Consider the following 25246-nt stretch of genomic DNA (forward strand, 5'->3'; position numbering starts at 1 on the left):
CAGGCCTATCTCTTATATCTCCCAGTAATTCTTTATTAATCCCCATATGTATTTGTTCTGAAATTCATAGGTGGGATGGCCAGGCATTTATTGATTGTGGGGCTGCGGGTAATTTTCTGGACTCCCAGTTAGCCAAAGAACTGGGGATTTCCCTCATACCAGTATCTCCAGAGATTTCGGTGTATGGCTTAGATGGCAATCGATTGCCCAATGGAGTTATTACACAGCGCACCGTTCCCCTACAGGTCCAGGTTGGGGTTACCCATTCCGAGCTCTTATCCTTTTTTATTTTTCATAGTCCTGTTACACCCGTAGTGCTGGGATTACCATGGCTTAAACTACACAACCCACATTTTGATTGGCAGTCAGGGGAACTTGTAAGTTGGGGTGAGCAATGTTCTCATAATTGTCTAGCCCTGCCAGTCCGCATGGTGACTCCCTCAGTTTCTGGGTTACCTGAACCTTATTTGTCTTTTTCCGATGTGTTTTCCAAAAAAGAAGCAGACGTCTTGCCCCCTCATAGACCATATGATTGTGCCATTAATCTCATTCCTGAGGCCAAACTTCCCAAGGGGCGACTATACTCCTTATCCCTTCCTGAGGAGAAGGCGATGGAGGAGTATATTGAGGAAAACCTGAAGAAAGGGTTCATTAGGCCCTCAAAATCACCCGTCGGAGCCGGGTTTTTTTTCGTGGGGAAAAAGGACGGCTCCCTTCGCCCGTGCATTGATTTTAGACAGCTCAATGCCATTACAGTAAAAAATTCGTATCCTCTTCCACTCATATCTGTACTCTTTGATCAGCTTCGTAAGGCATCCATTTTTTCTAAAATTGATTTGAGAGGGGCGTACAATTTAATCCGCATTAAAGCCGGTGATGAGTGGAAAACTGCGTTTAATACGCATTCGGGACATTATGAGTATTTGGTTATGCCCTTTGGTCTCGCGAATGCACCTGCAGTGTTCCAGGATTTTATTAATGACGTCTTGAGGGAGTTTTTGGGGGTTTTTGTCGTAGTATATCTGGATGATATTTTGATCTTCTCCCCATCACTGGAGCAGCACCGCTTGCATGTATGCGCAGTTCTAAAAAAATTGAGGGAGAACAATTTGTATGCCAAGTTGGAGAAATGCGAGTTCGAGGTGGAGAGCATTTCTTTCCTGGGTTACATTATTTCCCCTCGGGGTTTTCAAATGGACCCAGTAAAGCTTCAGGCCATTAAGGATTGGGTTCAACCATCTAACCTCAAATCCACTCAGAGGTTCTTGGGCTTTGCTAACTATTATAGGAGATTTATTCCATTCTTCTCTGATATTGTAGCCCCCATTGTTGCATTAACCAAAAAGGACGCCAATCCTTCAGTCTGGTCCGATGCCGCTGTTAACGCCTTTAGTAAGTTGAAGGCAGCCTTTCTTTCCGCCGGGGTTTTGAGGCATCCCAATCCTGAATTACCCTTTGTCATGGAAGTTGATGCCTCAGAAGTAGGGATTGGGGCAGTCCTCTCACAGGTGGATAGGCAGGATGGGTTCTTACATCCTTGTGCTTTTTTTTCTCGGAAATTTTCCTCAGCGGAATGTAATTATGATGTCGGCAATCGGGAGCTTCTCGCCATCAAAGCAGCCTTAGAGGAATGGCGACATTGGCTGGAGGGGGCTAGGTTCCAGGTTACCATCATAACAGATCATAAAAATCTGGCATATCTCCAATCAGCCAAGAGAGTCAATGCGAGGCAGGCTAGGTGGACATTATTTTTTGCCCGATTTAATTTCATTATTACTTATAGGCCAGGGTCAAAAAATGTCGTTGCCGATGCTCTTTCAAGAAGTTTTTCCGCTGTCCAAGAACCGCATTTACAACCAGAGTCTATTATTCCTGCCTCTTGTATTATTGCTGGGGTTACTCATAGCCTTATGGATCAAGTCATGTTGGCACAAGCTTCGGCTCCGAAGGCCGTGCCAGAAGGTAGACTCTTTGTACCTTTTGAGCTCCGCAAAAAAATTTTTTTGGAGTTTCATCAATGTAAATCAGCGGGTCATCCCGGCAGTGATAAAACGTTATCTTTGTTATCAAGAGCTGTCTGGTGGTCCACCATGAGGAAGGATGTCAAGGTATGGGTATCTGCCTGCGACGTTTGTGCCAGGAATAAGACTCCCCGTTCTTCGCCCATTGGTCAGTTGGTTCCCTTGTCAATATCCCGGAGGCCATGGTCACACATTTCCATGGATTTTATAACTGATTTACCATTATCCAGGGGTTGTGATTCCATCTGGGTGGTGGTAGACCGATTCAGTAAGATGGCACATTTTGTCCCCTTGACTGGTTTACCTTCCGCGGAAAGGTTGGCCTCTTTGTTTTTATGCCACATTTTTCGCTTGCATGGTCTTCCTACTGATATCGTCTCAGATAGGGGCGTTCAATTTGTGGCCAAGTTTTGGAAGTCTATGTGTTCTGCGTTACAGATTAAGCTCAGTCCATCTTCGGCCTATCATCCACAATCTAATGGGCAGACGGAACGTGTTAATCAGACACTCGAGCAGTTCCTGCGGTGTTACGTATCAAAGTCCCAACAGGATTGGGTGGAAAATCTGCCATTCGCAGAGTTTGCCTACAACAATGGCTGGCATTCTGCCACCAAAATGTCTCCATTTTTGTGTAACTATGGTTTCCACCCTCGGGCCAATTCGTTTGATCCTGTTCCCGCCAGAACAGGTAATTCGAGGTGGGTGACCAGTAGGAGAAGTATCTGGGCTATGGTCCGTAGGGCTCTCCTCTCTGCGACCACGGCCGCAAAGCGCTTCTTCGACCGTCACAGGAGACCTTGTTCGTTTAAAGTCGGAGACTGGGTGTGGCTATCCACCAGGAATATTAATATCCATCAGGCATCCAAGAAGTTGGGTCCTCGCTTTATCGGTCCCTACAGGATCATTAGGAGGATCAATCCTGTGGCCTTTCGACTCCAGATTCCACGCTCTCTGAAGGTCAATCCCACGTTCCATGCCTCATTGCTTAAACCTGCCCATCGGCCACGTGCTTACAGGCCGGCCCCAGTAATTCGTCAAGGCATCAAGGAGTTTGTGATCGATAGTATTCTGGATTCGAGAATCACTCGCGGGCGTTTGTTCTTTCTAGTCCATTGGAAGGGCTATGGACCTGAGGAAAGGTCCTGGGTCCCGGACAAGGACCTTCACGCTCCATCTTTAAAAGAACTATTTCATAAGCAAAATCCGTTGAAGCCAGGATTTGGAGGTCGGTTGACCTCTCCTCAAGGGGGGGGTACTGTCAGCCGCCGCCGTCCCAGAGCGCCTCTGCGTGATGTCACGTCCGGGACGGGCGGCGGAGATGGAGCGCCGGGGGAGCGTCGGGGGCGTTGCCTAGCAACGCCCCGAGCTTCCGGCTCCGTGGTTCCGGCTGCTGGACGTCGGGGCGTTGCTGGGCAACGCTCTCGAGTCTCCAAGCAGCGTGCGGCGTCAGCGCAGCTGACGTCAGCACAATCACAGGCGGCAGATTCAAATAAATAGCTGGCGTCTGCTGGGAACAGACGCCGGTTATAGCTTTGGTCATACCTTAGTGTGCCTTGGTGTTCCTGGTTCCAGAAGTACTCTGCAGTACTGTGCCTTCCCGTTCTGTGTCGTGCCTCGTGCTGTTCCTCGTGCCGTGTCCCGGTTACCTGTGTCCGGCTACAGATAAGTGTCATCAGAGGACCTGGTTGCCAGTGCTTTCTAGCTCCATATTTCCACCTGGTTAGAAGCATTGCTGCCAGCTATATCTTTTATCTTTATATTCCATCTTCGGCATTGTTGCCCTCAGTTGTTGTGATATTATCCCATCTTCGTAGCATTGTTGCTTCCTTGTTCACCATTTACATTTATTACCATCTTCACGTATTGTTACGTTTAGTACACGCCAGGCGTCCAGGGCCCCCCTGCCTTCTGTAGGTGTAGTTAGCTTTGCCCTTGCGCTCTCCTGGCCTCAGCAGCAGGTGTTGTCCACCCTTAAGACCTGCCTGTAGCGGAGCGGAGCGGGCCTAACTCGCTCCCCAGCCGAGATGGGCCCAGGTGAAGCCTAGCTCTGCACACAGCTGCTGACTCCTGTCTGAGGCAACGGAGTTAGGGTCCGGCAGGGGTCCCCTTCGCATAACACCCACTATCCACTAGGGCGTGGAGTGAGAATAGAATAGTGTGGCGAGCGCAGCGAGCCACCGAGCCCGAAGCGTGGCGAGCGCAGCGAGCCCCGCGAGGGGACACTGATGTTGTTTGAAAGCAAGTCCCCAATATCGCATGCCATTTGCATGCAATTCCATAAAATACATTCCGTGTCCCCTCGCGGGGCTCGCTGCGCTCGCCACGCTTCGGGCTCGGTGGCTCGCTGCGCTCGCCACACTATTCTATTCTCACTCCACGCCCTAGTGGATAGTGGGGTAATGAAATGGATAGTTAATCTTATCCTATATCTTATGTCAAATCGCATACAAATCGTATCCTATCTAGTATCCTATCTGTCCTATCTGTCCTATCTGTCCTATCTGTCCTATCTAGTGGCGCCGTGAAAGTAAAGAAGTACCGTTCTTTTAAGTATATACTGTACAGAATGAATTTGAAAGAGTTACCTATGCACTTGCTCCAGGGCTAGTTTCCTGTTAACATTGCAAGACAATTTTCTTATTACTGCAAAAACATCTTTTCAGTGTGTGATGAACTTGCTAAGACAAAGCCTCAAGATTTTAATTTCCAGAATTCAGTAATTGATGTCAAATTTGAATTCTTTCAAAAGAATGTTTCACAGACAAATAAATCAAAGCATGTAAAGATAGCTTCACAAAAAGCATTAAAGACAAATTGTGCAAGTGCATTCAAAGAATCTGCTTAATTTCTAAAATTGTCCAAACCTTGAAGTAAGAAAGCGACCTTTCAGCAGGAAAAAAAAACACAAAATGCCGTGACCCGGATTCGAACCGGGGTTGCTGCGGCCACAACGCAGAGTACTAACCACTATACGATCACGGCAACGAAGACGAGCCAGGTAGGAATCGAATCTACAATCTTCTGATCCGTAGTCAGACGCGTTATCCGTTGCGCCACTGGCCCAGGTGACATATGGTAAGTTTAGTGTCCTATCTGTTTTTGAATCTAGTTTTGGATTTTAGAGTTCTTTTTAGTATATACTGTACAGAATGAATTTGAAAGAGTTACCTATGCACTTGCTCCAGGGCTAGTTTCCTGTTAACATTGCAAGACAATTTTCTTATTACTGCAAAAACATCTTTTCAGTGTGTGATGAACTTGCTAAGACAAAGCCTCAATATTTTAATTTCCAGAATTCAGTAATTGATGTCAAATTTGAATTCTTTCAAAAGAATGTTTCAAAGACAAATAAATCAAAGCACGTAAAGATAGCTTCACAAAAAGCATTAAAGACAAATTGTGCAAGGGCATTCAAAGAATCTGCTTAATTTCTACAATTGTCCAAACCTTTAAGTAAGAAAGCGACTTATGAGCAAGAAAAAAAACACTAAATGCCGTGACCTGGAGTCGAACCGGGGTTGCTGCGGCCACAACGCAGAGTACTAACCACTATACGATCACAGCAACGAAGACGAGCCAGGTAGGAATCGAACCTACAATCTTCTGATCCGTAGTCAGACGCGTTATCCGTTGCGCCACTGGCCCAGGTGACATACGGTAAGTTTAGTGTCCTATCTGTTTTTGAATCTAGTTTTGGATTTTAGAGTTCTTTTTAGTATATACTGTACAGAATGAATTTGAAAGAGTTACCTATGCACTTGCTCCAGGGCTAGTTTCCTGTTAACATTGCAAGACAATTTTCTTATTACTGCAAAAACATCTTTTCAGTGTGTGATGAACTTGCTAAGACAAAGCCTCAAGATTTTAATTTCCAGAATTCAGTAACTGATGTCAAATTTGAATTCTTTCAAAAGAATGTTTCACAGACAAATAAATCAAAGCATGTAAACATAGCTTCACAAAAAGCATTAAAGAAAATTGTGCAAGTGCATTCAAAGAATCTGCTTAATTTCTAAAATTGTCCAAACCTTGAAGTAAGAAAGCGACCTTTCAGCAGGAAAAAAAACACTAAATGCCGTGCCCCGGATTTGAACCGGGGTTGCTGCGGCCACAACGCAGAGTACTAACCACTATAAGATCACGGCAACGAAGACGAGCCAGGTAGGAATCGAACCTACAATCTTCTGATCCATAGTCAGACGCGTTATCTGTTGCGCCACTGGCCCAGGTGACCTATGGTAAGTTCAGTGTCCTATCTGTTTTTGAGCCCAGTTTTGGATTTTAGAGTTCTTTTAAGTATATACTGTACAGAATGAATTTGAAAGAGTTACCTATGCACTTGCTCCAGGGCTAGTTTCCTGTTAACATTGCAAGACAATTTTCTTATTACTGCAAAAACATCTTTTCAGTGTGTGATGAACTTGCTAAGACAAAGCCTCAAGATTTTAATTTCCAGAATTCAGGAATTGATGTCAAATTTGAATTCTTTCAAAAGAATGTTTCACAGACAAATAAATCAAAGCATGTAAAGATAGCTTCACAAAGAGCATTAAAGACAAATTGTGCAAGTGCATTCAAAGAATCTGCTTAATTTCTAAAATTGTCCAAACCTTGAAGCAAGAAAGCGACCTTTCAGCAGGAAAAAAAAACACTAAATGCCGTGACCCGGATTCGAACCGGGGTTGCTGCGGCCACAACGCAGAGTACTAACCACTATACGATCACGGCAACAAAGACGAGCCAGGTAGGAATCGAATCTACAATCTTCTGATCCGTAGTCAGATGCGTTATCCGTTGCGCCACTGGCCCAGGTGACATATGGTAAGTTTAGTGTCCTATCTGTTTTTGAATCTAGTTTTGGATTTTAGAGTTCTTTTTAGTATATACTGTACAGAATGAATTTGAAAGAGTTACCTATGCACTTGCTCCAGGGCTAGTTTCCTGTTAACTTTGCAAGACAATTTTCTTATTACTGCAAAAACATCTTTTCAGTGTGTGATGAACTTGCTAAGACAAAGCCTCAAGATTTTAATTTCCAGAATTCAGTAATTGATGTCAAATTTGAATTCTTTCAAAAGAATGTTTCAAAGACAAATAAATCAAAGCACGTAAAGATAGCTTCACAAAAAGCATTAAAGACAAATTGTGCAAGGGCATTCAAAGAATCTGCTTAATTTCTACAATTGTCCAAACCTTGAAGTAAGAAAGCGACTTATGAGCAAGAAAAAAAACACTAAATGCCGTGACCCGCAGTCGAACCGGGGTTGCTGCGGCCACAACGCAGAGTACTAACCACTATACGATAACGGCAACGAAGACGAGCCAGGTAGGAATCGAACCTACAATCTTCTGATCCGTAGTCAGACGCGTTATCCGTTGCGCCACTGGCCCAGGTGACATACAGTACGTTTAGTGTCCTATCTGTTTTTGAATCTAGTTTTGGATTTTAGAGTTCTTTTTAGTATATACTGTACAGAATGAATTTGAAAGAGTTACCTATGCACTTGCTCCAGGGCTAGTTTCCTGTTAACATTGCAAGACAATTTTCTTATTACTGCAAAAACATCTTTTCAGTGTGTGATGAACTTGCTAAGACAAAGCCTCAAGATTTTAATTTCCAGAATTCAGTAACTGATGTCAAATTTGAATTCTTTCAAAAGAATGTTTCACAGACAAATAAATCAAAGCATGTAAAGATAGCTTCACAAAAAGCATTAAAGACAAATTGTGCAAGTGCATTCAAAGAATCTGCTTAATATCTAAAATTGTCCAAACCTTGAAGTAAGAAAGCGACTTTTGAGCAAGAAAAAAAACACTAAATGCCGTGACCCGGATTCGAACCGGGGTTGCTGCGGCCACAACGCAGAGTACTAACCACTATACGATCACGGCAACGAAGACGAGCCAGGTAGGAATCGAACCTACAATCTTCTGATCCATAGTCAGACGTGTTATCTGTTTCGCCACTGGCCCAGGTGACCTATGGTAAGGTTAGTGTCCTATCTGTTTTTGAGCCCAGTTTTGGATTTTAGAGTTCTTTTAAGTATATACTGTACAGAATTAATTTGAAAGAGTTACCTATTCACTTGCTCCAGGGCTAGTTTCCTGTTAACATTGCAAGACAATTTTCTTATTACTGCAAAAACATCTTTTCAGTGTGTGATGAACTTGCTAAGACAAAGCCTCAAGATTTTAATTTCCAGAATTCAGGAATTGATGTCAAATTTGAATTCTTTCAAAAGAATGTTTCACAGACAAATACATCAAAGCATGTAAAGATAGCTTCACAAAAAGCATTAAAGACAAATTGTGCAAGTGCATTCAAAGAATCTGCTTAATTTCTAAAATTGTCCAAACCTTGAAGTAAGAAAGCGACCTTTCTGTTGCGCCACTGGCCCAGGTGACCTACCGTAAGTTTAGTGTCCTATCTGTTTTTGAGCCCAGTTTTGGATTTTAGAGTTCTTTTAAGTATATACTGTACAGAATGAATTTATTTGAAAGAGTTACCTATGCACTTGCTCCAGGGCTAGTTTCCTGTTAACATTGCAAGACAATTTTCTTATTACTGCAAAAACATCTTTTCAGTGTGTGATGAACTTGCTAAGACAAAGCCTCAAGATTTTAATTTCCAGAATTCAGGAATTGATGTCAAATTTGAATTCTTTCAAAAGAATGTTTCACAGACAAATAAATCAAAGCATGTAAAGATAGCTTCACAAAAAGCATTAAAGACAAATTGTGCAAGTGCATTCAAAGAATCTGCTTAATTTCTAAAATTGTCCAAACCTTGAAGTAAGAAAGCGACCTTTCAGCAGGAAAAAAAAACACTAAATGCCGTGACCCAGATTCGAACCGGGGTTGCTGCGGCCACAACGCAGAGTACTAACCACTATACGATCACGGCAACAAAGACGAGCCAGGTAGGAATCGAATCTACAATCTTCTGATCCGTAGTCAGATGCGTTATCCGTTGCGCCACTGGCCCAGGTGACATATGGTAAGTTTAGTGTCCTATCTGTTTTTGAATCTAGTTTTGGATTTTAGAGTTCTTTTTAGTATATACTGTACAGAATGAATTTGAAAGAGTTACCTATGCACTTGCTCCAGGGCTAGTTTCCTGTTAACTTTGCAAGACAATTTTCTTATTACTGCAAAAACATCTTTTCAGTGTGTGATGAACTTGCTAAGACAAAGCCTCAAGATTTTAATTTCCAGAATTCAGTAATTGATGTCAAATTTGAATTCTTTCAAAAGAATGTTTCAAAGACAAATAAATCAAAGCACGTAAAGATAGCTTCACAAAAAGCATTAAAGACAAATTGTGCAAGGGCATTCAAAGAATCTGCTTAATTTCTACAATTGTCCAAACCTTTAAGTAAGAAAGCGACTTATGAGCAAGAAAAAAAACACTAAATGCCGTGACCCGCAGTCGAACCGGGGTTGCTGCGGCCACAACGCAGAGTACTAACCACTATACGATCACGGCAACGAAGACGAGCCAGGTAGGAATCGAACCTACAATCTTCTGATCCGTAGTCAGACGCGTTATCCGTTGCGCCACTGGCCCAGGTGACATACAGTACGTTTAGTGTCCTATCTGTTTTTGAATCTAGTTTTGGATTTTAGAGTTCTTTTTAGTATATACTGTACAGAATGAATTTGAAAGAGTTACCTATGCACTTGCTCCAGGGCTAGTTTCCTGTTAACATTGCAAGACAATTTTCTTATTACTGCAAAAACATCTTTTCAGTGTGTGATGAACTTGCTAAGACAAAGCCTCAAGATTTTAATTTCCAGAATTCAGTAACTGATGTCAAATTTGAATTCTTTCAAAAGAATGTTTCACAGACAAATAAATCAAAGCATGTAAAGATAGCTTCACAAAAAGCATTAAAGACAAATTGTGCAAGTGCATTCAAAGAATCTGCTTAATATCTAAAATTGTCCAAACCTTGAAGTAAGAAAGCGACTTTTGAGCAAGAAAAAAAACACTAAATGCCGTGACCCGGATTCAAACCGGGGTTGCTGCGGCCACAACGCAGAGTACTAACCACTACACGATCACGGCAACGAAAACGAGCCAGGTAGGAATCGAACCTACAATCTTCTGATCCGTAGTCAGACGCGTTATCTGTTGCGCCACTGGCCCAGGTGACATACGGTAACTTTAGTGTCCTATCTGTTTTTGAACCTAGTTTTGGATTTTAGAGTTCTTTTAAGTATATACTGTACAGAATGAATTTGAAAGAGTTACCTATGCACTTGCTCCAAGTCTAGTTTCCTGTTAACATTGCAAGACAATTTTCTTATTACTGCAAAAACATCTTTTCAGTGTGTGATGAACTTGCTAAGACAAAGCCTCAAGATTTTAATTTCCAGAATTCAGTAATTGATGTCAAATTTGAATTCTTTCAAAAGAATGTTTCACAGACAAATAAATCAAAGCATGTAAAGATAGCTTCACAAAAAGCATTAAAGACAAATTGTGCAAGTGCATTCAAAGAATCTGCTTAATTTCTAAAATTGTCTAAACCTTGAAGTGAGAAAGCGACTTTTGAGCAAGAAAAAAAAAACACTAAATGCCGTGACACGAATTCGAAACAGGGTTGTTGCGGCCACAACGCATAGTACTAACCACTATACAATCACGGCAACGAAGAAGATTCAGGTAGGAATCGAACCTACAATCTTCTGATCCGTAGTCAGACGCATTATCTGTTGCACCACTGGCCCAGGTGACCTACGGTAAGTTTAGTGTCCTATCAGTTTTTGAGCCCAGTTTTGGATTTTAGAGTTCTTTTAAGTATATACTGTACAGAATGAATTTGAAAGAGTTACCTATGCACTTGCTCCAGGGCTAGTTTCCTGTTAACATTGCAAGACAATTTTCTTATTACTGCAAAAACATCTTTTCAGTGTGTGATGAACTTGCTAAGACAAAGCCTCAAGATTTTAATTTCCAGAATTCAGGAATTGATGTCAAATTTGAATTCTTTCAAAAGAATGTTTCACAGACAAATAAATCAAAGCATGTAAAGATAGCTTCACAAAAAGCATTAAAGACAAATTGTGCAAGTGCATTCAAAGAATCTGCTTAATTTCTAAAATTGTCCAAACCTTGAAGTAAGAAAGCGACCTTTCAGCAGAAAAAAAAATACTAAATGCCGTGACCCGGATTCGAACCGTGGTTTCCTGTTAACATTGCAAGACAATATTCTTATTACTGCAAAAACATCTTTTCAGTGTGTGATGTACTTGCTAAGACAAAGCCTCAAGATTTTAATTTTCAGAATTCAGGAATTGATGTCAAATTTGAATTCTTTCAAAAGAATGTTTCACAGACAAATAAATCAAAGCATGTAAAGATAGCTTCACAAAAAGCATTAAAGACAAATTGTGCAAGTGCATTCAAAGAATCTGCTTAATTTCTAAAATTGTCCAAACCTTGAAGTGAGAAAGCGACTTTTGAGCAAGAAAAAAAAAACACTAAATGCCGTGACACGAATTCGAAACAGGGTTGTTGCGGCCACAACGCATAGTACTAACCACTATACAATCACGGCAACGAAGAAGATTCAGGTAGGAATCGAACCTACAATCTTCTGATCCGTAGTCAGACGCATTATCTGTTGCACCACTGGCCCAGGTGACCTACGGTAAGTTTAGTGTCCTATCTGTTTTTGAGCCCAGTTTTGGATTTTAGAGTTCTTTTAAGTATATACTGTACAGAATGAATTTGAAAGAGTTACCTATGCACTTGCTCCAGGGCTAGTTTCCTGTTAACATTGCAAGACAATTTTCTTATTACTGCAAAAACATCTTTTCAGTGTGTGATGAACTTGCTAAGACAAAGCCTCAAGATTTTAATTTCCAGAATTCAGGAATTGATGTCAAATTTGAATTCTTTCAAAAGAATGTTTCACAGACAAATAAATCAAAGCATGTAAAGATAGCTTCACAAAAAGCATTAAAGACAAATTGTGCAAGTGCATTCAAAGAATCTGCTTAATTTCTAAAATTGTCCAAACCTTGAAGTAAGAAAGCGACCTTTCAGCAGAAAAAAAAATACTAAATGCCGTGACCCGGATTCGAACCGTGGTTTCCTGTTAACATTGCAAGACAATATTCTTATTACTGCAAAAACATCTTTTCAGTGTGTGATGTACTTGCTAAGACAAAGCCTCAAGATTTTAATTTTCAGAATTCAGGAATTGATGTCAAATTTGAATTCTTTCAAAAGAATGTTTCACAGACAAATAAATCAAAGCATGTAAAGATAGCTTCACAAAAAGCATTAAAGACAAATTGTGCAAGTGCATTCAAAGAATCTGCTTAATTTCTAAAATTGTCCAAACCTTGAAGTAAGAAAGCGACCTTTCAGCAGGAAAAAAAACACAAAATGCCGTGACCCGGATTCGAACCGGGGTTGCTGCGGCCACAACGCAGAGTACTAACCACTATACGATCACGGCAACGAAGACGAGCCAGGTAGGAATCGAACCTACAATCTTCTGATCCGTAGTCAGACGCGTTATCCGTTGCGCCACTGGCCCAGGTGACATACGGTAAGTTGAGTGTCCTATCTGTTTTTGAATCTAGTTTTGGATTTTAGAGTTCTTTTTAGTATATACTGTACAGAATGAATTTGAAAGAGTTACCTATGCACTTGCTCCAGGGCTAGTTTCCTGTTAACATTGCAAGACAATTTTCTTATTACTGCAAAAACATCTTTTCAGTGTGTGATGAACTTGCTAAGACAAAGCCTCAAGATTTTAATTTCCAGAATTCAGGAATAGATGTCAAATTTGAATTCTTTCAAAAGAATGTTTCACAGACAAATAAATCAAAGCATGTAAAGATAGCTTCACAAAAAGCATTAAAAACAAATTGTGCAAGGTTATTCAAAGAATCTGCTTAATTTCTACAATTGTCCAAACCTTTAAGTAAGAAAGCGACTTATGAGCAAGAAAAAAAACACTAAATGCCGTGACCCGGATTCGAACCGGGGTTGCTGCGGCCACAACGCAGAGTACTAACCACTATACGATCACGGCAACGAAGACGAGCCAGGTAGGAATCGAACCTACAATCTTCTGATCCGTAGTCAGACGCGTTATCCGTTGCGCCACTGGCCCAGGTGACATACGGTAAGTTTAGTGTCCTATCTGTTTTTGAACCTAGTTTTGGATTTTAGAGTTCTTTTTAGTATATAGTTATACTGTACAGAATGAATTTGAAAGAGTTACCTATGCACTTGCTCCAGGGCTAGTTTCCTGTTAACATTGCAAGACAATTTTCTTATTACTGCAAAAACATCTTTTCAGTGTGTGATGAACTTGCTAAGCCTCAAGATTTTAATTTCCAGAATTCAGGAATCGATGTCAAATTTGAATTCTTTCAAAAGAATGTTTCAGAGACAAATAAATCAAAGCATGTAAAGATAGCTTCACAAAAAGCATTAAAGACAAATTGTGCAAGGGCATTCAAAGAATCTGCTTAATTTCTACAATTGTCCAAACCTTTAAGTAAGAAAGCGACTTATGAGCAAGAAAAAAAACACTAAATGCCGTGACCCGGATTCGAACCGGGGTTGCTGCGGCCACAACGCAGAGTACTAACCACTATACGATCACGGCAACGAAGACGAGCCAGGTAGAAATTGAACCTACAATCTTCTGATCCGTAGTCAGACGCGTTATCCGTTGCGCCACTGGCCCAGGTGACATATGGTAAGTTTAGTGTCCTATCTGTTTTTGAATCTAGTTTTGGATTTTAGAGTTCTTTTTAGTATATACTGTACAGAATGAATTTGAAAGAGTTACCTATGCACTTGCTCCAGGGCTAGTTTCCTGTTAACATTGCAAGACAATTTTCTTATTACTGCAAAAACATCTTTTCAGTGTGTGATGAACTTGCTAAGACAAAGCCTCAAGATTTTAATTTCCAGAATTCAGTAATTGATGTCAAATTTGAATTCTTTCAAAAGAATGTTTCAAAGACAAATAAATCAAAGCATGTAAAGATAGCTTCACAAAAAGCATTAAAGACAAATTGTGCAAGGGCATTTAAAGAATCTGCTTAATTTCTACAATTGTCCAAACCTTTAAGTAAGAAAGCGACTTATGAGCAAGAAAAAAAACACTAAATGCCATGACCCGGATTCGAACCGGGGTTGCTGCGGCCACAACACAGAGTACTAACCACTATACGATCACTGCAACAAAGACAAGCCAGGTAGGAATCGAACCTACAATCTTCTGATCCGTAGTCAGACGCGTTATCCGTTGCGCCACTGGCCCAGGTGACATACGGAAAGTTTAGTGTCCTATCTGTTTTTGAATCTAGTTTTGGATTTTAGAGTTCTTTTTAGTATATACTGTACAGAATGAATTTGAAAGAGTTACCTATGCACTTGCACTTCAGTAATTGATGTCAAATTTGAATTCTTTCAAAAGAATGTTTCAAAGACAAATAAATCAAAGCATGTAAAGATAGCTTCACAAAAAGCATTAAAGACAAATTGTGCAAGGGCATTCAAAGAATCTGCTTAATTTCTACAATTGTCCAAACCTTTAACCCCTTCCTGACAGAGCCAGTTTTTGCGTTCCTGACAGAGCCCTTTTTTTCAAATCTGACATGTATCACTTAAGTGGGGATAACTTTTTTTTGCTTTTACTTATCCCAGTGATTTTGAGATTGTTTTTTCGTGACACATTGTACTTCAAATTAGTGGTAAATTTGGGTCGATACAGTCTGTGTTTTTTTGTGAAAAATACCAAAATGTCGTAAAAAAATGGAAAATTTAGCAATTTGCAAAATGTTAAATTTTCTGCTTGTGAGACAAATAATCATACCATTCAAAATAGTTAATAACTAACATAGACCATATGTCTACTTTATGTTTCCATCATTATTTCAACTTCCTTTTAATTTTTTTGGACACTAGGAGGCTTACAATATGAATAGCAAATTCTCAAATTTTCAAGAAAATTTCAAACACTGATTTTTTTAGGGACCAGTTCAGTTCTGATGTGACTTTGAGGGACTTGCATGTGAGACACCCCCAAAAATGATACCATTTCAAAAACTGCACCCCTCACAGTATTCAAAACAGCATTTTGGAAGTTTGTTAACCCTTTAGGTGTTTCACAGGAATTAAAACAAAGTGTAGGTGAAATTTCAAAATTTCATTTTTCTTGCAGATTTGCAATTTTAATACATTTTTCTAAGGAACACAGTACATTTTACTAGAGAAATGTGACTAAAAATTGATTCCCCCAATTCTTTTGTTTTCATAAATATCCTATATGTGGCCCTAGTTTCCACGTTGACCAAACCACAGGCTTCATAATAGAAGGAGCACCTACTTGATTTTGGAGCCTCCTTTTTATGAGATTATTTTTTAGGCACCATGTAGGTTTCTAGGCACCATAAGATGCTAAAATTTAGGAACCCCCCCACAAGTGACCCCATATTGCAAACTACACCCCTCAGGGAATTCATCTAGGGGTATAGTGTACATTTCAAACCCCCAGGGGTTTCACCAATTGTGGTACAACTGGGCAGTGAAAATTAAAAATTTAATTTTTTACACAAAAATGCAGTTCTGGCTCAAAAATTTTCTTTTTCAGAAGGTATGAAGGAGAAAAAGCACCCCAAAATCTGTGCCCCAATTTCTCCCGAGTACGGCAATGCCTCACATGTGACCAAAAAATACCATTTGGGTGCATGGCAGGACTCAGAAAGGAAGGAGTGATTTTTGGATTTTGCAGCTCAGATTCTGGTGGAATGTTGGTGGGTGCTATGTTGCATTAGCAAGACCCCCCAAGCACCAATACAGTGGAACCACCCCACAAGTGACCCCATTTTGCAAACTACACCACTCAGGGAATTCATCTAGGGGTATAGTGTACATTTCAAACCCCCAGGGGTTTCACCAATTTTGATACAACTGGGCAGTGAAAATGAAAAATTACATTTTTTTACACAAAAATGCAGTTCTGGCTCAAAATTTTTCATTTTCATAAGGTATGAAGGAGAAAAAGCACCCCAAAATCTGTGCCCCAATTTCTCCCGAGTATGGCAATGCCTCATATGTGACCAAAAAATACCAGTTGGGTGCATGGCAGGACTCAGAAGGGAAGGAGTGATTTTTGGTGGTGGAATGGTGGTGGGTGCTATGTCGCATTAGCAAGACCCCCAAAGCACCAATACAGTGGAACCCCCCCACAAGTGACCCCATTTTGCAAACTACACCCCTCAGGGAATTCATCTAGGGGTATAGTGTACATTTCAAACCCCCAGGGGTTTCACCAATTTTGATACAACTGGGCAGTGAAAATGAAAAATTACATTTTTTTACACAAAAATGCAGTTCTGGCTCAAAATTTTTCATTTTCATAAGGTATGAAGGAGAAAAAGCACCCCAAAATCTGTGCCCCAATTTCTCCCGAGTACGGCAATGCCTCACATGTGACCAAAAAATACCATTTGGGTGCATGGCAGGACTCAGAAGGGAAGGAGTGATTTTTGGATTTTGCAGCTCAGATTCTGGTGGAATTTTGGTGGGTGCTATGTCGCATTAGCAAGACCCCCCAAGCACCAATACAGTGGAACCCTCCACAAGTGACCCCATTTTGCAAACTACACCCCTCAGGGAATTCATCTAGGGGTATAGTGTACATTTCAAACCCCCAGGGGTTTCACCATTTTTGATACAACTGGGCAGTGAAAATGAAAAATTACATTTTTTTACACAAAAATGCAGTTCTGGCTCAAAATTTTTCATTTTCTTAAGGTATGAAGGAGAAAAAGCACCCCAAAATCTGTGCATCAATTTCTCCCGAGTATGGCAATGCCTCATATGTGACCAAAAAATACCAGTTGGGTGCATGGCAGGACTCAGAAGGGAAGGAGTGATTTTTGGTGGTGGAATGTTGGTGGGTGCTATGTCGCATTAGCAAGACCCCCAAAGCACCAATACAGTGGAACCCCCCCACAAGTGACCCCATTTTGCAAACTACACCCCTCAGGGAATTCATCTAGGGGTATAGTGTACATTTCAAACCCCCAGGGGTTTCACCAATTTTGATACAACTGGGCAGTGAAAATGAAAAATTACATTTTTTTACACAAAAATGCATTTCTGGCTCAAAATTTTTCATTTTCATAAGGTATGAAGGAGAAAAAGCACCCCAAAATCTGTGCCCCAATTTCTCCCGAGTACGGCAATGCCTCATGTGTGACCAAAAAGTGTCAGGACTCAGAAGGGAAGGAGTGATATTTGGATTTTGCAGCACAAATTCTGGTGGAATGTTGGTGGGTGCTATGTCGCATTAGCAAGACCCCCAAAGCACCAATACAGTGGAACCACCCCACAAGTGACCCCATTTTGCAAACTACACCCCTCAGGGAATTCATCTAGGGGTATAGTGTACATTTCAAACCCCCAGGGGTTTCACCAATTTTGATACAACTGGGCAGTGAAAATGAAAAATTACATTTTTTTACACAAAAATGCAGTTCTGGCTCAAAATTTTTCATTTTCATAAGGTATGAAGGAGAAAAAGCACCCCAAAATCTGTGCCCCAATTTCTCCCGAGTACGGCAATGCCTCATGTGTGACCAAAAAGTGTCAGGACTCAGAAGGGAAGGAGTGATATTTGGATTTTGCAGCACAAATTCTGGTGGAATGTTGGTGGGTGCTATGTCGCATTAGCAAGACCCCCAAAGCACCAATACAGTGGAACCACCCCACAAGTGACCCCATTTTGCAAACTACACCCCTCAGGGAATTCATCTAGGGGTATAGTGTACATTTCAAACCCCCAGGGGTTTCACCAATTTTGATACAACTGGGCAGTGAAAATGAAAAATTACATTTTTTTACACAAAAATGCAGTTCTGGCTCAAAATTTTTCATTTTCATAAGGTATGAAGGAGAAAAAGCACCCCAAAATCTGTGCCCCAATTTCTCCCGAGTACGGCAATGCCTCATGTGTGACCAAAAAGTGTCAGGACTCAGAAGGGAAGGAGTGATATTTGGATTTTGCAGCACAAATTCTGGTGGAATGTTGGTGGGTGCTATGTCGCATTAGCAAGACCCCCAAAGCACCAATACAGTGGAACCACCCCACAAGTGACCCCATTTTGCAAACTACACCCCTCAGGGAATTCATCTAGGGGTATAGTGTACATTTCAAACCCCCAGGGGTTTCACCAATTTTGATACAACTGGGCAGTGAAAATGAAAAATTACATTTTTTTACACAAAAATGCAGTTCTGGCTCAAAATTTTTCATTTTCAGAAGGTATGAAGGAGACAAAGCACCCCAAAATCTGTGCCCCAATTTCTCCCGAGTACGGCAATGCCTCACGTGTGACCAAAAAATACCAGTTGGGTGCATGGCAGGACTCAGAAGGGAAGGAGTGATTTTTGGATTTTGCGGCTCAGATTCTGGTGGAATGAATGGTGGGTGCTATGTGGCATTAGCAAGACCCCCGAAGCACGGTGAAATTATGAACCTAATAATCCATAGATGTGTGGTATAATTTAAAACACTCCTTTATACATAGGCCGGGTTTGTCGGGGCAAGTGTCACACTGGAAAATAGTTTGCTTTCTTATTCCCTTTTTATAGCAAACTTTGCACCTTTTTTGTGTCCTGCCCTTTTTTCCAGTGGAGGGGATTTCATCAGGAAAATGCTGCCCTGGTACAATACGGGGGCCAGTACTAGAAGTACTGGGGCCCTCTGCCTGCTGGTTCCCAAATATTAGGCCCTTTATGACTTCCTCTTGAAAGTGCATAAATGTCCCCCTCTGGCCGGTAGAACGGAATAGCACGTAAGCGTTATACAGTGCCATCTGGATGATATACACGGCCAGCTTCTTGTACCAGATTTTTGTTTTCCGCAGGGCACTGTACGGCTTCAGTACCTGATCTGAAAGATCCACTCCGCCCATGTACCTATTGTAATCCAGGATACAATTAGGTTTTGAGGTGTGGGTACTGGTACCTCGTACAGGGACGGAGGTGGTACTGTCTCCGTGAATTGTTGTCAGTATAAGGACATCCCTCTTGTCCTTATATTTGACCAACAACATATTTTCGGTGCATATTCCCCTGCTTTCACCCCTTCTCATTACTTGGGCAATGTGCGTTTTTGGGAGGCCTCTTTGGTTCTTGCGCACAGTACCGCAAGCTGCTGTACCTCTTGAACCAAGGGCCTTAAACAGGGGGATGCTAGTGTAAAAGTTATCCACATAGAGGTGATAACCTTTATCCAGGAAGGGGTGCACTAAATCCCAGACAATTTTTCCACTAACACCTACGAGGGAGGGGGGGCATTCTGGCGGTTCAATTTTTGAATCCTTCCCTTCATATACCCTAAACCTGTGAGTGTACCCTGAGGTGCTTTCACACAGCTTATACATTTTTATGCCATACCTTGCCCTCTTACTGGGAAGGTACTGGCGGAATTTAACCCTTCCTTTAAAATGTATAAGGGACTCGTCTATGCAAATGAATTTATCTGGGATGTACATCTCTTCAAATTTGGCACTGAAATGATCAATGACCGGCCTGACTTTGAATAGCCGGTCAAAGGTGGGATCATCTCTGGGTGGGCACTGTGCATTATCGTTGTAATGCAAAAATTTAAGGATCGTCTCAAATCGAGCCCGGGGCATGGCCATACGGTAAAATGGGGTGCTGTACAGAACATCTGTACTCCAATATTGCCTAATTTCTGGCTTTTTTACTATGCCCATATGAAACACCAGACCCCAAAACGTCATCATCTCTACTGCATCTACAGGGGTCCACCTAGCAAATGATGACGTGGGGTTTTGAGCAATAAACTGCTGGGCATATAAATTAGTTTGGTCCACCATTAAATTTATAAAATCATCAGAGAAAAATAATTTGAAAAAGTCAATTTCTCTGAGACCTGTGGAATCAAATTGGATTCCTGGCATGGCCAAAAACTCAGGAACCTGGGACTCAAAATTGTCTGGTGGTGGGGTCCATACGAGATCAATTATTGGGGGGGGGTCTCAGCTGCTCTACGGGGGCGTCTTTGAGGGGGTCCCTCATCACCAGAGGAGGAAGAGGAGCTTAAGGCGAATCCTTCAAATTCCCCGCTTGCATCACTGGCTGTGTCAGAGTCAGAAGCAAGCATGGCATATGCCTCCTCCGCTGAATACATTCTTCTGGATGACTGGGATGACATTTGGGATGACATTTGGGATGCCATTTTTATTTTTGTGTTACTGGTAGTGAAATGTTTCAACACGTGTATAGTGTAGGGGGGGGTACAAACTTTATTTCAACCCGGGGGGTATGTAGTGTGTAGTGTGTATGTAATGCAGAAAAAAAAAATACTTTATACAAAAAAAAAAATTGAAGGGGTTAAAAAAAAATAAAAATTGAAGGGGTTAAAAAAAAAATTGAAGGGGTTAAAAAAAAAAGAAAAGGTCCTGCGCCAAAAATTGAGCACAGATGTTGGTCAGTAACGTCCATCACTGAACAGTGCTCAAAGGCAACAGGAATTTGATCAAAAAAAAAAAATAGATCAACCCTGTGCCGAAAAAGCTGATCAGTGATGTACGTCACTGATCAGCGCACAGTGGCCACAGGACACCCACAAAATCACAGTGTGTGTAAAAAAAAATTAAAAAAAGACCCCACAGCACCCAAAAAAAAAAAAAAGTTAATCAGTGATGCGACACTGATTACCAGTGAGGGGCAGCAGGTGCACAACCTTTGGTGCAACTGACAGTGCAACTGGCAGCAACTGACAGGTATATATATAAAAAAAAAACCTCTGCACCCCCAAAAAGTTGCTGATCACCTCAGATATAGTGATCAGCACAAAAGGCGGGGGCAGCAGACACAAAATTTAGCACTCTCTATCACTCTCTGTCACTATCTCTCTCTATCTCTCTATCTCTCACTATCTATCACTCTATGACACTGCAGCAGGTATATATATATATATATAAAAAAAAACCTGCGCCCCCAAAAAGTTGCTGATCAGTTAATTTATACTGATCAGCACAAAAGGGGGGGCAGCAGTCAGTTATATAAAAAATATATAGCACAATCTGTCACTATCTCTCTATCTCTCTCTCTCTATCTCTCTATCTATAACTATATCACACTGCAGCAGCACAAAATATAGCACTCTCTGACACTATCTCTCTCTATCTCTCTATCTCTCTCTATCTATCTCTCTCTATCCTAACGCTATTACACTGCAGCAGCACAAGTTCACAACACAGGAAGTCACAAGCAGTAACAGGATCCAGAAAGCATCCAGCACACTACAAGCAGTGATGAAGCAGTGATCAGGTAAGTATTTTGCTCGGTTCAGGTCAGTAAATGGCGGCAGCTGGGCACGGTGACCGCACTGCACGCTATTCCAGACCGGAATGGCGTCTGCAGTGCAGTCACCGTTAGTTTAAATCCCCCTCCTTGGCTGTGATATGTCCGTCGGTCCGACGAACCAATCACGGCCTTTGGGGGCGGGCGGGGTGAGGTGGGGTGACACCAGTGTCACCCTTACACCCCGCAGTGATTGGTGCTGTACTTTACAGCACCAATCACCTCTGATCGCGTGTCACCGGCGAACGTTATTCGCCGGTGACACAGAAAACGCTGTGATTGGCTGTTCACACTGAACAGCCAATCACAGCGATCGCCGACGGGGGGGCGGCATCGCAGCCCCCCCTGGGCATGCAGGGACATGTCTGCTGTCAGGGACAGCAGACATGTTGAAACTGTCACCGCGTCTCGCGGTGACAGTTACAAGCCATGACGTACATTTACGCCATGTGTCAGGAAGTACTTCCCGACCATGACGTAAATGTACGTCAAATGTCGGGAAGGGGTTAAATAAGAAAGCGACTTATGAGCAAGAAAAAAAACACTAAATGCCGCGACCCGGATTCGAACCGGGGTTGCTGCGGCCACAACGCAGAGTACTAACCACTATACGATCACGGCAACGAAGACGAGCCAGGTAGGAATCGAACCTACAATCTTCTGATCCGTAGTCAGACGCGTTATCCGTTGCGCCACTGGCCCAGGTGACATACGGTAAGTTTAGTGTCCTATCTGTTTTTGAACCTAGTTTTGGATTTTAGAGTTCTTTTAAGTATATACTGTACAGAATGAATTTGAAAGAGTTACCTATGCACTTGCTCCAGGGCTAGTTTCCTGTTAACATTGCAAGACAATTTTCTTATTACTGCAAGAACATCTTTTCAGTGTGTGATGAACTTGCTAAGACAAAGCCTCAAGATTTTAATTTCCAGAATTCAGTAATTGATGTCAAATTTGAATTCTTTCAAAAGAATGTTTCACAGACAAATAAATCAAAGCATGTAAAGATAGCTTCACAAAAAGCATTAAAGACAAATTGTGCAAGGGCATTCAAAGAATCTGCTTAATTTCTAAAATTGTCCAAACCTTTAAGTAAGAAAGCGACTTTTGAGCAAGAAAAAAAACACTAAATGCCGTGACCCGGATTTGAACCGGGGTTGCTGCGGCCACAACACAGAGTACTAACCACTATACGATCACGGCAACGAAGACGAGCCAGGTAGGAATCGAACCTACAATCTTCTGATCCGTAGTCAGACACGTTATCCGTTGCGCCACTGGCCCAGGTGACATAACGTAAGTTTAGTGTCCTATCTGTTTTTGAGCCCAGTTGTGGATTTTTTTGAGTTCTTTAAAGTATATACTGTACAGAATGAATTTGAAAGAGTTACCTATGCACTTGCTCCAGGGCTAGTTTCCTGTTAACATTGCAAGACAATTTTCTTATTACTGCAAAAACATCTTTTCAGTGTGTGATGAACTTGCTAAGACAAAGCCTCAAGATTTTAATTTCCAGAATTCAGTAATTGATGTCAAATTTGAATTCTTTCAAAAGAATGTTTCACAGACAAATAAATCAAAGCATGTAAAGATAGCTTCACAAAAAGCATTAAAGACAAATTGTGCAAGTGCATTCAAAGAATCTGCTTAATTTCTAAAATTGTCCAAACCTTTAAGTAAGAAAGCTACTTTTGAGCAAAAAAAAAAACACTAAATGCCGTGACCGGGATTTGAACCGGGGTTGCTGCTGCCACAACACAGAGTACTAACCAATATACGATCACGGCAACGAAGACGAGCCAGGTAGGAATCGAACCTACAATCTTCTGATCCGTAGTCAGACACGTCATCCGTTGCACCACTGGCCCAGGTGACATAACGTAAGTTTAGTGTCCTATCTGTTTTTGAGCCCAATTGTGGATTTTTTGAGTTCTTTAAAGTATATACTGTACAGAATGAATTTGAAAGAGTTACCTATGCACTTGCTCCAGGGCTACATTTTTATTGGTAAGCTGCTCAATCAGAGGTCTGTCATTCAGGTGCCAACAGGGAGGGGTAAATCTGGTTAGGAAAGAAAAACAGTTTGTATCCCTATTGCACACTGAATGAGAAATATACATATAATAATCAGACAATACAGAGATCTTGGTTGCATATATCTGCAGATATAGGGTTAAGCCCCCAGGCCGTACGTCAAGGCGTCTCTGTCACTGGGGGTCCCTAACACTGGGTATGGGTCTGGGGTGTGGGCCCCCAACATGCCGACACAGGCTGACTACTCCAGGGCAGCACACAAATGAAAATTAGTAAGTGTTAAATAAGAAGCACATAAGTGCTATGTAGGGAGGTGAAGGTGTGATTAAAATAATACATACAATAGGGAAAAAACATAAATGTTAATAAAGTGTTAGGGTGTGCTACCCTGGAGCAGACCAGCCATACCAACAAAGGGGGAATCACACTCCCAAACCCATCCCATGCACAATAACAAATTTATGGGCCTAATAGCCCAGTGTAAGGCCACATGATAATGGCTTTACAACATCTGAGAGCCAGCTTACCTGGAGATACCCCTGGCTTCTCCAATGGCACTCAGGTGTCAGCAATCCCTCCTATTGCTGACCCATCTATGCCTCTCAACTGCACAACATTTTTATTGGTAAGCTGCTCAATCAGAGGTCTGTCATTCAGGTGCCAACAGGGAGGGGTAAATCTGGTTAGGAAAGAAAAACAGTTTGTATCCCTATTGCACACTGAATGAGAAATATACATATAATAATCAGACAATACAGAGATCTTGGTTGCATATATCTGCAGATATAGGGTTAAGCCCCCAGGCCGTACGTCAAGGCGTCTCTGTCACTGGGGGTCCCTAACACTGGGTATGGGTCTGGGGTGTGGGCCCCCAACATGCCGACACAGGCTGACTACTCCAGGGCAGCACACAAATGAAAATTAGTAAGTGTTAAATAAGAAGCACATAAGTGCTATGTAGGGAGGTGAAGGTGTGATTAAAATAATACATACAATAGGGAAAAAACATAAATGTTAATAAAGTGTTAGGGTGTGCTACCCTGGAGCAGACCAGCCATACCAACAAAGGGGGAATCACACTCCCAATGTTATTGTGCATGGGATGGGTTTGGGAGTGTGATTCCCCCTTTGTTGGTATGGCTGGTCTGCTCCAGGGTAGCACACCCTAACACTTTATTAACATTTATGTTTTTTCCCTATTGTATGTATTATTTTAATCACACCTTCACCTCCCTACATAGCACTTATGTGCTTCTTATTTAACACTTACTAATTTTCATTTGTGTGCTGCCCTGGAGTAGTCAGCCTGTGTCGGCATGTTGGGGGCCCACACCCCAGACCCATACCCAGTGTTAGGGACCCCCAGTGACAGAGACGCCTTGACGTACGGCCTGGGGGCTTAACCCTATATCTGCAGATATATGCAACCAAGATTTCTGTATTGTCTGATTATTATATGTATATTTCTCATTCAGTGTGCAATAGGGATACAAACTGTTTTTCTTTCCTAACCAGATTTACCCCTCCCTGTTGGCACCTGAATGACAGACCTCTGATTGAGCAGCTTACCAATAAAAATGTTGTGCAGTTGAGAGGCATAGATGGGTCAGCAATAGGAGGGATTGCTGACACCTGAGTGCCATTGGAGAAGCCAGGGGTATCTCCAGGTAAGCTGGCTCTCAGATGTTGTAAAGCCATTATCATGTGGCCTTACACTGGGCTATTAGGCCCATAAATTTGTTATTGTGCATGGGATGGGTTTGGGAGTGTGATTCCCCCTTTGTTGGTATGGCTGGTCTGCTCCAGG

At 41.7% G+C, this 25246-nt stretch overlaps 22 non-coding genes across 22 annotated transcripts; all 22 read right to left on the minus strand.

Moving 5' to 3' along the window:
- Window positions 1–4931: 4931 nt before the first annotated feature.
- On the minus strand, window positions 4932–5003 carry TRNAH-GUG (transfer RNA histidin (anticodon GUG)). The gene has a single exon. It is a non-coding gene; the product is annotated as a tRNA-His (tRNA).
- Window positions 5004–5011: 8 nt separating this feature from the next.
- On the minus strand, window positions 5012–5084 carry TRNAR-ACG (transfer RNA arginine (anticodon ACG)). The gene has a single exon. It is a non-coding gene; the product is annotated as a tRNA-Arg (tRNA).
- Window positions 5085–5593: 509 nt separating this feature from the next.
- On the minus strand, window positions 5594–5666 carry TRNAR-ACG (transfer RNA arginine (anticodon ACG)). Its single transcript has one exon. It is a non-coding gene; the product is annotated as a tRNA-Arg (tRNA).
- Window positions 5667–6174: 508 nt separating this feature from the next.
- On the minus strand, window positions 6175–6247 carry TRNAH-AUG (transfer RNA histidin (anticodon AUG)). Its single transcript has one exon. It is a non-coding gene; the product is annotated as a tRNA-His (tRNA).
- Window positions 6248–6677: 430 nt separating this feature from the next.
- Window positions 6678–6749, minus strand: TRNAH-GUG (transfer RNA histidin (anticodon GUG)). Its single transcript has one exon. It is a non-coding gene; the product is annotated as a tRNA-His (tRNA).
- An 8-nt stretch (window positions 6750–6757) lies between these two features.
- Window positions 6758–6830, minus strand: TRNAR-ACG (transfer RNA arginine (anticodon ACG)). The gene has a single exon. It is a non-coding gene; the product is annotated as a tRNA-Arg (tRNA).
- A 509-nt stretch (window positions 6831–7339) lies between these two features.
- Window positions 7340–7412, minus strand: TRNAR-ACG (transfer RNA arginine (anticodon ACG)). The gene has a single exon. It is a non-coding gene; the product is annotated as a tRNA-Arg (tRNA).
- Window positions 7413–7841: 429 nt separating this feature from the next.
- Window positions 7842–7913, minus strand: TRNAH-GUG (transfer RNA histidin (anticodon GUG)). The gene has a single exon. It is a non-coding gene; the product is annotated as a tRNA-His (tRNA).
- Window positions 7914–8933: 1020 nt separating this feature from the next.
- TRNAR-ACG (transfer RNA arginine (anticodon ACG)) lies at window positions 8934–9006 on the minus strand. The gene has a single exon. It is a non-coding gene; the product is annotated as a tRNA-Arg (tRNA).
- A 509-nt stretch (window positions 9007–9515) lies between these two features.
- TRNAR-ACG (transfer RNA arginine (anticodon ACG)) lies at window positions 9516–9588 on the minus strand. The gene has a single exon. It is a non-coding gene; the product is annotated as a tRNA-Arg (tRNA).
- Window positions 9589–10097: 509 nt separating this feature from the next.
- On the minus strand, window positions 10098–10170 carry TRNAR-ACG (transfer RNA arginine (anticodon ACG)). The gene has a single exon. It is a non-coding gene; the product is annotated as a tRNA-Arg (tRNA).
- A 2251-nt stretch (window positions 10171–12421) lies between these two features.
- On the minus strand, window positions 12422–12493 carry TRNAH-GUG (transfer RNA histidin (anticodon GUG)). Its single transcript has one exon. It is a non-coding gene; the product is annotated as a tRNA-His (tRNA).
- An 8-nt stretch (window positions 12494–12501) lies between these two features.
- Window positions 12502–12574, minus strand: TRNAR-ACG (transfer RNA arginine (anticodon ACG)). Its single transcript has one exon. It is a non-coding gene; the product is annotated as a tRNA-Arg (tRNA).
- Window positions 12575–13003: 429 nt separating this feature from the next.
- TRNAH-GUG (transfer RNA histidin (anticodon GUG)) lies at window positions 13004–13075 on the minus strand. The gene has a single exon. It is a non-coding gene; the product is annotated as a tRNA-His (tRNA).
- Window positions 13076–13083: 8 nt separating this feature from the next.
- On the minus strand, window positions 13084–13156 carry TRNAR-ACG (transfer RNA arginine (anticodon ACG)). Its single transcript has one exon. It is a non-coding gene; the product is annotated as a tRNA-Arg (tRNA).
- A 429-nt stretch (window positions 13157–13585) lies between these two features.
- Window positions 13586–13657, minus strand: TRNAH-GUG (transfer RNA histidin (anticodon GUG)). The gene has a single exon. It is a non-coding gene; the product is annotated as a tRNA-His (tRNA).
- An 8-nt stretch (window positions 13658–13665) lies between these two features.
- Window positions 13666–13738, minus strand: TRNAR-ACG (transfer RNA arginine (anticodon ACG)). Its single transcript has one exon. It is a non-coding gene; the product is annotated as a tRNA-Arg (tRNA).
- A 509-nt stretch (window positions 13739–14247) lies between these two features.
- Window positions 14248–14320, minus strand: TRNAR-ACG (transfer RNA arginine (anticodon ACG)). Its single transcript has one exon. It is a non-coding gene; the product is annotated as a tRNA-Arg (tRNA).
- Window positions 14321–21954: 7634 nt separating this feature from the next.
- TRNAH-GUG (transfer RNA histidin (anticodon GUG)) lies at window positions 21955–22026 on the minus strand. The gene has a single exon. It is a non-coding gene; the product is annotated as a tRNA-His (tRNA).
- Window positions 22027–22034: 8 nt separating this feature from the next.
- Window positions 22035–22107, minus strand: TRNAR-ACG (transfer RNA arginine (anticodon ACG)). The gene has a single exon. It is a non-coding gene; the product is annotated as a tRNA-Arg (tRNA).
- Window positions 22108–22536: 429 nt separating this feature from the next.
- TRNAH-GUG (transfer RNA histidin (anticodon GUG)) lies at window positions 22537–22608 on the minus strand. Its single transcript has one exon. It is a non-coding gene; the product is annotated as a tRNA-His (tRNA).
- An 8-nt stretch (window positions 22609–22616) lies between these two features.
- On the minus strand, window positions 22617–22689 carry TRNAR-ACG (transfer RNA arginine (anticodon ACG)). Its single transcript has one exon. It is a non-coding gene; the product is annotated as a tRNA-Arg (tRNA).
- Between the last annotated feature and the right edge of the window lie 2557 nt (window positions 22690–25246).

The sequence above is a fragment of the Crinia signifera genome, chromosome 4 (assembly GCF_055691185.1).
Source record: "Crinia signifera chromosome 4, ASM5569118v1, whole genome shotgun sequence".
NCBI classification, from domain to species: Eukaryota; Metazoa; Chordata; class Amphibia; order Anura; family Myobatrachidae; genus Crinia; species Crinia signifera.